The 9,867-nt window shown below is 39.0% G+C and overlaps 1 pseudogene; it reads right to left on the reverse strand.

Moving 5' to 3' along the window:
- Positions 1 to 8,647: 8,647 nt before the first annotated feature.
- On the reverse strand, positions 8,648 to 9,867 carry LOC100407695 (replication factor C subunit 2 pseudogene; annotated as a pseudogene).

Here is a 9,867-nt window from a genome sequence, read left to right on the forward strand (position 1 = left end):
GCATATGGTAGCATCCTCTGTATTTAATAAAAATAACTAAATTATAAAAACTGAATAAGAGGCATAAAGGAAGAACTTCTAAATGTGAAATCTCCTAGGATAGTTACAATAAAATGTACCGAGCCTTGAAATTCAGAGCTAAATAGGAATTACTGTTTATGATTTTTTGTCATGGCTTAAGTGGTCATTAATAGTGACAGGCAAGGCAAGAACTTAATCTTTAATTGTGCTAGATGGTTGTTTGTAAAAGTTAAAACACCTTCTGATACATTAAGAGAATATGTGCATTCTGGACTAGGAGTTGATGTATTAATTAACAACTTTGGACTATAATGTAGTGTGAATTATTTTTTAACTAAGAAAAGAGACATTTTAAGAGAAATACATGTCTCTTGATATGTGAATAGTTTGAGCCCCATTTTAATACCTCAAGTGTAAAAGAATAAAAACCATGTGGATTACATCTTCCTTCAAATATCCAAGTCAAGAAAATAAAGAGAATTTGTGCTTGACAAAATGATTGAATGTGTTTCAAGTTAGTAACACAAATTTTGGCTGATTTAGCTATTTCAAATGGATTTCATGCTTCTATTTGTGGAGTTTGTTTTCTGTCACTTATACTGTAAAAAAATTATCTATTTTAGAAGCACTACAAGTATCATTTTATGATACTTAAGTGAACTCAAATGTCTCCTTCCATTCCATTCTTTCCAATGCTATGCACAACAAAACTAAAAGGAATGGGTATAGTTTATTCAAAGTACTAAGGGTGTAGGGTGTTTTAACTAATATTTTTATTCCTATTAATTTATAAATACCTTATCTGCATCCAAGACCACTTGAATTAAGTAAATATATTTGCAGTCCTTCCCTGATAATTCAACTCCAGCTTTAGTTGCTTTTTTCAAGTTAAATCTATGCTTGGTACCATTTTTTTCTTCATGTCCTTCTTTGGTCTTCTAGTTTGAAAAGCACTCTATTATTCGAATACTTCCTAAAATACAACTTCCTCCAATAAAGTTTTTAAAAGCTATTTAGATGACACTTTTATGGGTAATATAAAAATAGCATTCAACTGTATAAGAGTTTAAGATTTGCCAGGAGGAGGCTGGTGGTTCATTCCTTCAAAACTATTCATCCATAGTCTTGGAAGCTATAAAGAAATCTAACAAATAATACCACCTTTCTAGCTGTTCAATCATTATTTTAATAAACTCTCAGATCCTGACAGTGACAGATTTGGGTAGAGAACAACATTGTGGCCAAAGACAACAAATATTTAGATCCATAAATGTTTTCAATGCTTGGTTATGGAGGATGAGAAAAATCCTTTCCTGAGAATGGCTGAGAATGTTTAATCAATCATAGGACAGCCTGTTATGAAGTCCAGAGGCATAGCCAACCTAGGTCAATGTGAAATGGTTATGCCTTATTGTCTCTCTAGAACTCAGAGATTAAAAAAGAAAAAAGAAAAAAAAAACACGAAAAACAGACAAATTTATTTCATTTAATGTAACTATTAAGTCCTAAGGAATGACACATGTATTCCTATGTTTAAGTGATAGGGATTTCTGCAAAAGGTTTATGAATTGTTAGTCAGATATTCCACCCCTTATACATACATATTTTCTTAAGAAATAAACTCTGGTCTGGATCTACCAGGCAATGTTCTACTTTTCTAAATAAGAGTTTAAGCTAATTGAATTCTTTCCTACATTAAAAAAATACATAAAGAATAAATAAAAGTCCTCTCACATTAATTGGCTCAATTTAGTTTCTGATGAAATGCCATTCTAAACCTTACTTTGTAGAATGTTATTATTTTTATGGTTAACATAGAAATATTTATTAACTTTCTCACTAGGGAATCAAAAAATAGCTGATAATGAAAGTGGAAGTTGAAATACAAAGAGTTATGGCATTTATTAAAATGTCAAGCTTATTACTAATTATTCTTCATAGTATTGATAGCTGATAAATTTTCTAATATTTAAACTTAATAAGAAACTTTCAAGTCCTTGATTCAGCTACTGGTTCTACTAACTACTTGCTGAATGCTCTAAGCTCAGGCACCCAGTCTAGACTTAGAAAAAGTTTTCCAAGATTTTTACTTTCACAGAACACATAGTTTCCTGAGGTACAAAATATGGGTAATAATAGAAATATATGCATAATGGTATTGCTATGAGAATTAAGTATAAAATGGTTATGAAAGAGTTTAGAATTTTTTTTTTTGGAGACAGGGTCTTGCTGTGTTGCCCAGGCTGGAGTGCAGTGGCACGATCTCGGCTCACTGCAACCTCTACATCCCTGGTTCAAGCAATTTTCATGCCCCAGCCTCCAAAGTAGCTGGGATTACAGGTGTGCGTCACCATGCACGGCTAAATTTTGTACTTAGTGGAGATTGGATTTTCCCATGTTGGCCAGGCTGACCTCAAGTGATCCACCCACTCTCTCTCCCAAAGTGCTGGGATTACAGGCATGAGCCACCATGTCTGGCTATGAATTTTTAAAAGAGAATATTAAAAGTTATTAATAATTTTAAAAGAATTAGGTCACTAATTATTTCAGTGTGATCAATCTGTTTCTGAACTACTTATTGTCCACATGAGATTTACTATATTGGATGAGCTAATACTTTCCATATTTAAATTTAGTAAGAACTAATCAAGTACAGCTTCTAACAAATATAGTCATTGCTATTTATCTCTTATTAAAATAACCATTAGTTACCAGATAAATGGTTTTCTTTTTTTTCATCCTCGCATCACCTATATGTGCAAAACCTTACGGAGTCCAAGTTTTGGGTGTAAAATTTTTTTCCGCCTGGATTCCAACTAGGAACTCACTTCAGTGTAATCAGAAAATGAAGTTAGCTGCTCAGAGAGCACCAACCAGAAGGAGAGAGCAGAGGGACTGAAAGCACAGATGAGAGAGGAGGTTGTCCCCACGAAGGATGTCTCAGGCATTTCTAAGTAGTGAGACAAAATTGGAGCAGTACCTAATATTTTAACATATGGGCCTTGCACCTGGGATTAGGAGGAAGTCCAGGAGAAAGCCTCCCTAGGTGACTAGTGTGTGCATTGGGATGAGGGTCAGGCTGGCTCTAAGTTCCTGTTGCTGCTTGCCTCGCCCTTTTCCACCATTTTCCCCCAACTGCTGCTGCTGATCCTTCAGATTCACCGACACCCCAGGGCATTTCTCCCTTTGTGGGGAATGGAGAGAAACTCCATTCACTTCTCCTGACTGGCGTGCTCCAAGGAGAAATCCCATAGTAGGACTGGGCCCTTAACTGCAGTCCTTTCCCTGTCAGGGTAGGCGAGAATGCTGGATGCGGATGGTAGGAAGGACTGTTACGGGGTGTGGGTGGGACCCCCACTGCCCCTGGACCCACTGCTCGCTCTAATTTACAAGTCTGCTTCAAAAGACTTCGTTTTCTCCATCTTTATGGCCAGATGTTTTTGTTTCATTTAGGATTTTTGTTTGTTGTTTCCTTGAGGCTCTCTGTTGTCTCTTTATATCCTGTCTGCCAGACAGGCCCATAGATGTCAGTCCTGTTAATAATGACCTCCTAATCCAATTCATTTACTGTGTAAGCAATAACAGATTTAGATACGTTTTTGTATGTAACAAGGGCCATATTCAGAATGTGATCAGTGAATCCCAATTTGTCCCCAACTGTGACTGATGCTGCACCAAACACACAGAGGCAAATTGTGAACTTGGATGACACAAGGAAGGGACTCCAGGCTAGACTGGAACCAAGGCTCTGGTTATAGTCATCCCAAATTCCTTAGAGAAAATTCTAAATAATATCCCACAAACCCATTGTAAGTTATATTTTCTTATTTACACCTAAATAATTGTTTAAATCACATATGTAGTAAACTTGTTGTAGCCTGCACTCCCATAACATGCTTTACCATTCTCAGTCCTTTAGTGTCTTAACAAAGTTGAATTAAACAACCCACCTAGATAGTTTTTTGTTTTTTTAAGCAAAGAATCTCTCACTCAGACTGATCAGAATCACCCCAGTTTTGATTTAAGAAAGCTTCCTTTGCCTGGTTGGCTTCACTTGATGCCAGAATGGGAAGAAAATACAAATACTGTTGAAAATACCATGGTTGTATTAAAATTTACAGATAATATAATGTGTACCAATGAGCATTAAGACGTCATTAACGGACAATAGAATGTTGTAGGACAACTTGATAAACTTTGCAAGTTGACATCATTGGAAGAAAAAAGTATTTGGGGCAATCATCAGAACGAAGGTTTTTAGGCTGTAGGACAAATCTAATGACAAAAAAGCACAATAACAGATTGGAATCTCTATTAGAGGTGTATCTTCTTAGATCTGTTTTCACATTCCTGTTTTATTTTCCTAGGATTCTGTAATCTTATATATTTTGTTGTACTTTAATTTTTAATGCTCCCGTTAGTGGCCACAAACATAAGATCAAACAAAAAGTATTTTCTTCCTCTCCGGGTAACTTATACTTGAGATTAGCCTGATACATGCAAAAGGAAAAAGTGGAGGTAGGGATTTATAAAGGACATAGCTAATTAAAACCAATAAAAATATTGGAGTCAAATCAGATGTCCAGAGGATAAATATAATTTCAAGTATGTGTTAGACAATGTGCACACTTGCATAACTCCACTCTCCCTGGCCCCCAGCAATTCCAGGCTAGATCTCCAGCTCCAGGATGACTTTACATCCTTTATGTCCTTTTTAATTAGCTATGTCCAGATCTAGCCTGGAATTGCTGAGTGTCAGGGAGAGTGGAGTCTTCTTGCTATGTTTTGTAACACTAGTAAAAGGCCATTGCATTTATGGCTTCTAAGTAGATCTAAGAGTCAATGCAGGAGGCTTTGTGTGCTGGATACTAGCTGTATTATCTTTGATACAACATTTAACTTTCAACTACCTCCATTTCCTCTTAAAGTGAAAAAATTGTGCTGGATATGCTCTAATTCATCCCAGCTCTACCGTGATTCATACCAGAAGAAAGAAATACGCTTCTTTTTTTTGTACTTTAGATTCTGGGGTACATGTGCAGATCATGCCAGATTGTTGCATAGGTACATTCATGGCAGGGTGGTTTGCTGCCTCCATCTCCCCATCACCTATACCTGACAATTCTCCCCATGTTAACCCTCTCCACCCTCCCTCCCACTATTCCTCCCCTAACCCGCCCCCCAGCGGACCCCAGTGTGTGATGCTCCCCTCTCTGTGTCCATGTGTTCTCATTGTTCAACACTTGTCTGTGTGTGAGAACATGTGATGTTTGATTTTCTGTTCTTGTGTTAGTTTTCTGAGAATGATGGTTTCCAGATTCATCCACATCCCTACAAAGGACATTTTGTATGGCTGCATAGTATTCCATGGTGTATATGTGCCACATTTTCTTTGTTCAGTCTATCATTGATGGGCATTTGGGTTGGTTCCAGGTCTTTGCTATTGTAAACAGTGCCACGATGAACATACATGGTGTGCATGTATTTTTATAATACAATGATTTTTAATCCTTTGAGTATATGCTCAGTAATGGGATTGCTGGGTCAAATGGAATTTCTATTTCTATTTTCTTGAGGAATAGCCACACTATCTTCCACAATGGTTGAACTAATTTGCACTCCAACCAACAGTGTAAAAGTGTTCCTATTTCTCCACATACTTTGCAGCATCTGTTGTCTCCAGATTTTTTAGTGATTGTCATTCTAACTGGCATGAGATGGTATCTCAATGTGGTTTTGATTTGCATTTCTCTAATGACCAGTGATGATGAGCATTTTTTCATATGTTTGTTGGCTTCATATATGTCTTCTTTTGAAAAGTGTCTGTTCATATCATTTGCCCACTTTTGAATGGGTTTGTTTCTTTCTCATGAATCTGTTTTAGTTCCTTGTAGATTCTGGGTATTAGCCCTTTGTCAGATGGATAGATTGCAAACATTTTTTCCCATTCTGTTGGTTGCCAGTTCGCTCTAACGATTGTTTCTTTTGCTGTACAGAAGCTCTGAAGTTTAATTAGATCCTATTTGTCTATTTTGGCTTTTGTTGCCATTACTTTTGGTGTTTTAGTTATGAAGTCCTTGCCTATGCTTATGTCCTGAATGGTTTTGCCTAGGTTTTCTTCTAGGTTGTTTATGGTGTTAGGTCTTATATTCAAGTCCTTAACCCATCTGGAGTTAATTTTAGTGTAAGCTGTCAGGAAGGGATCCAGTTTCTGCTTCTGCACACTGCTAGCCAATTTTTCCCAACACCATTTCTTAAACAGGGGATCCTTTCTCCATTGCTTATTTTTGTCAGGTTTGTCAAAGATTAGATGGTTGTAGATGTGTGGTTTTGCTCCAGAGGCCTCTGTTTTGTTCCATTGCTCTATGTCTCTGTTTTGGTACCAGTACCATGCTGTTTTGATTACTATAGCCTTGTAGTATAGCTTGAAGTCTGACAGTGTGATGCTGCCAGCTTTGTTCTTTTTGCTTAAGACTGTTTAGGCTATGTGGGCCCTTTTTTGGTTCCATATGAAGTTTAAAGTGGTTTTTTCAATTCGGTGAAGAAGGTCATTGGTAATTTGATGGGGATAGCATTGAATCTATAAATTACTTTGGGCCGTATGGCCATTTTCACAATATTCATTATTCCTAACCATGAGCATGGAATGCTTTTCCATCTGTTTGAGAAGTACACTTCTTTCTTTCCTAATAAATAGCACTTATATAGTTTTAGTCAGTGTTTGCTAATGAATTAACACTAATACAAGTCTGCATGGAATATAAACAATTTAATTGAAACACCAAGCCATTTAAAGTTTCAAATATTCTATGGTTTATTGCACTATATTATAAAGGCAATTATACTTTCACTTTTTTTCTGGGCCATCGAATTCAACCTGTGAGTATATTTTTGGTTAGAAAATTTCTGTTTTTAAATGAGGGGGGCAGGCATTCAAGAACAGTCTAGCCAGCACGGTGACACTCTATCTCTAATGAAAATATAAAAATTAGCCTAGTGTGCTGGCACACACCTGTAGTCTCAGCTATTCAGGTGGCTGAGGAACAAGAATTGCTTGAACCTGGGAGGCAAGTTGGCAGTGAGTCAAGATCACGCCACTGCACTCCAGCCTGGGTGACAGCACAAGACTGTCTCAAAAACAAAACAACCACCAAAAAAAACCCAACTACAACAACAACAAAAAAACATGGCTGGGCACAGTGCTTCATACCGGTAATCCTAGCACTTCAGAGGCTGAAGCAGGAGGATTGCTTGAGCTCAGGAGTTTGAGACCTGCCTGGACAACATAGTGAGACCTCATTTCTACGAAAAATAAAAAAAAAAATAAAAAATTAGCTAGTTGTGGTGGCACCTGTACTGGCACCCGTAGTCCCAGCTACTGGGGAGGACAAGGCAAAGGGAGATTGAGCCCAGGTGATTGAGGCTGTAGTGAGCTATAATCATGCCACTGCACTCCAGCCAGGGCAACAGAGTGAGACCCTGTCTCCAGATAGATAGACAGATAGATAGAAACCTTCTTTCTTTACTTATTGGCTTTCTGTGCCTTTGAGTCACATAATATATGATTACTTAAGTGACAAAGGGCATGCATGGTAAGGTAGATTTCTATCATAAAAATATACCCAGTTAAATTCTAGTTGACACATTATTAAAGATTCAGAAAATATAGAAAAAATTTTTAAAATGAAACTTACTTTATGTTGAGATAAATGTAGATTCCCAAGTACTAGTAAGAAATAATACAGAAAGATTCTGTGTACCCTTTAACTAGTTTTCTTCAGTGGCAATATCTTGCATAACTATTAGGCACAATATCACAACTAAGATGTTGATATTCAAAAACTCAAGATGCTGAACATTTCCATCATCACAGTGATGCCTCTGTTGCCCTGCTACAGACATACTCATTTCCTCCTATCACCACATTCTTCCACACCTTCCTTAATGTCTGGTGACCAGTATTCTCCATTTCTGTGATTGTGTCATTTCAAGAATGTAAATGACATATAAGGTGTAATCTTTGGAGTTTTTACTTCCTTCACTCAGTATGGTTTTCTGGAGATTTGCCCAGGTTGTTTTATTTAGCAATTGTTTGCTTTTTATTGACAAGTAGTGCTCCAAGGTATAGATGTACCACAGTTTAACTATTTACCCATTAAAAGACACATGGGTTGTTTTCCGTTTGTGACTATTATGAATGAAACTGCTATAAACAGTCATGTACATGTTTCTTTGTGAATATTTTATTTTTTCTGGGATAAATGCCCAGGATTGCAGTTGTATAGTATTTGCGTGCTTAGTTTTTTTGTTGTTGTTTTGTTTTGTTTTGTTTGAGACAGAGTTTCGCTCTTGTTACCCAGGCTGGATCGCAATGGTGCGATCTCGGCTCACTGCAACTGCTACCTCCTAGGAAAAAGGGATTCTCCTGCCTCAGCCTCCCGAGCAGCCAGGATTACAGGTGCATGACACCACATCCAGCTAATTTTTGTATTTTTAGCAGAGACAGGGTTTCACCATGTTGGCTAGGCTTGTCTTAAACTCCTGACCTCAGGTGATCTGCCTGTCTTGGCCTCCCAAAATGCTGGGATTACAGGTGTGAGCCACCACTTCCGGCCTGCCACGGGAGTTTAAAGGGCAGTCATGCTGGTTCCAGCCTAAGGCGGCATTTTTCCCCATCAGAAGATGGCAGCTCCTGTATCTCAGGATAGGGCACCTGTACATCAGTCAGCAAAGTCTCTGCTCTAACTGGTTACTGGGGCCATTGTCTTCTGACACAGCCTGGCCAGGAGACTTGCCATATGCAAAAGGGAGTTCACCCCTTCTGCTATTTTTATATGAGTGTATCCAATTTCCTCGATAACCTCCAGTTTCAGGTGTTCTGCCATTTGGAAAGTTTTACACACTTGAAAGATGTCAATGATACCTTCTGGTGAGTAGTGCAGATGCCACAGGTGAGCAAGAATCTTGTAGGCTCCATTGATGTTGGCGTTCACACACTGCTGGATCATTTCCTTCATCAGCAGTGGGTGGGGCTCTTCACAGACCATAAACACATTCTCACTGTTAATGAAGGCAAATCCTGCGAGGGTGGACTGCAGGTTGTTCAGCACCTGCCTCATGTCTCCGTGGGCGGTGAAGATGATGTCTTCCGAGCCATCATCAGTGTGGGGCACCCTCTCTTTCTCAATAATATTCATCAGCCTGGTGAGGATCTGGGCGTTGGTCAGCTTTGCGTAGCGGAGGACAGCGCAGCGGGACTGAATGGGCTCCATGATCTTATCTGAAGCATTACAAGCAAGAGCACTGGCTCCCTCAGTCACGCTGTCTGCTTCATCCTGAATGATGATGGCCTTTGGGAAGAGTGACTTTTTATTGAGCAAACATTTTAATTTTATTCCTCACAACTCACTGCCCCTGTCATTCGAAGCACTGAGTTCCAACACGGCATCTTTGAGTGCTGGGTCTAGCAGGGCTCGTGCCAAGCACAGAATGCGTGTGGTCTTGTCAGTTCCTGGCGGGCCCACAGTGATGATGTCGGGCACATTCCCTTCCCTTGCAAGGACCTCTAGCCTGCTCACGGTATCTTCATTCCCAACAGTTTCATTCAGCTTTACTGGCCTATACTTTTCAAACCACGGTAGCTCAGGGTGGCCGGCATTACCGGGGGCCTTGCTGGAGGCAGGGGCAGGGTCCTGGGCCTCCCGCTCACCCGCGCCACCACCACCGGCCTCTGCCTCCATTCTCACGCCTGCATGCTTAGCTTTACTGCCATACAGTTTTCCACAGTGTCCTGACTGTTTTATATTATCACCATAAATGTACAAGTGATCCAGTGGTTTCACATTC

This window comes from Callithrix jacchus, chromosome 11, assembly GCF_049354715.1.
Source record: "Callithrix jacchus isolate 240 chromosome 11, calJac240_pri, whole genome shotgun sequence".
NCBI lineage: Eukaryota > Metazoa > Chordata > Mammalia > Primates > Cebidae > Callithrix > Callithrix jacchus.